Here is a 1,013-nt window from a genome sequence, read left to right as displayed (position 1 = left end):
TTTTGACATTATTTTGTTTTTCCTATTTCTTTTTCAGGAGACTGGTTGTACAAAGCAGAAAAATACAAGGTAAGTCAGTTTTTGTATGCACACTGCTCGTTATTTCTCTTCACAACAGAGGATAATTCATTGAAACATTTGCAATTTAAGAAAAAGACTGCTATGTCGTCTTGAATTTAATATAAAAGAGTGCCTCATTGGCTCTGAAATGTCCTTAGGCCTATACCACCTCATCTTAATAGGTCTTGCTTTGTACTAAAAAACTTTTTTTGGTGGTTATTTGTAACGAGTTGCTTCTCCAATAATACTTTTTACCATATCCTATGTTTCAGATTCTTGGTTGAAACAATGAGATGGACCTTGTCGAGATGGTAGATTGGAGCAGACTTCTCTTAGATGTGTTTAAGTGTCATGATTGGCAAGGGAAATTGCATTTGGTGGAAACTGGAGAGGATATATTATGTATGACTAAGATTTGAACAGTGTACATGCCTTTCGTAGAAATAGAGTTTTTGTTTCCAGAAAACATTTTGAACTTGTAATTATAAAGACTGAATGTGTGCTGAAAATGCAATCCTAATACGACTAACTACTGATCCTAATACGACTAAGCTATTGAATGATGTCCTAACGCCAGATGTTCTACTAGTACTTAGCTGCTGCATCATTACCTAATATATAGCTTCTTTAATGTATCTTCTATTTTTAAGATTGAAATTCGATGTTCGAATTTCTATCTGAATTTGAAGAGAAGTAGTTTTTGGTTTTGGTTCGAGTAGTTAAGCTTCAACCTTGCTGGGTTTTGTCTTTATGCTAGAAGGAATGAGATAAATCCTTTAATGTTACAACAAGTGGAGTAGAATAGATAATTGTACTACTCATTTTGGACTTTGTTTTATTTCATATATAAAATTTAAATAAAACTACTTGTACAAATAAAATAAACTAAAACTACTTGTACAAATAAAATAAAACCACTTGTACAAATAAAACAAAAAACTACTTAAATAAAT

At 31.5% G+C, this 1,013-nt stretch overlaps 1 long non-coding RNA gene across 1 annotated transcript; it reads left to right on the top strand.

Annotated features, from left to right (window-relative positions):
• LOC107059431 (uncharacterized) lies at positions 1–772 on the top strand. Its single transcript, XR_001472651.1, has 2 exons — positions 1–69; positions 333–772. It is a non-coding gene; the product is annotated as an uncharacterized lncRNA (long non-coding RNA).
• The last annotated feature ends 241 nt before the right edge of the window (positions 773–1,013 follow it).

Source organism: Solanum tuberosum, unplaced genomic scaffold (genome assembly GCF_000226075.1).
Source record: "Solanum tuberosum cultivar DM 1-3 516 R44 unplaced genomic scaffold, SolTub_3.0 contig01463, whole genome shotgun sequence".
Taxonomy (NCBI): Eukaryota; Viridiplantae; Streptophyta; class Magnoliopsida; order Solanales; family Solanaceae; genus Solanum; species Solanum tuberosum.
The sequence above is the reverse complement of the archived record's forward strand: the minus strand, read 5'-3'. Positions and strand labels throughout refer to the sequence as shown.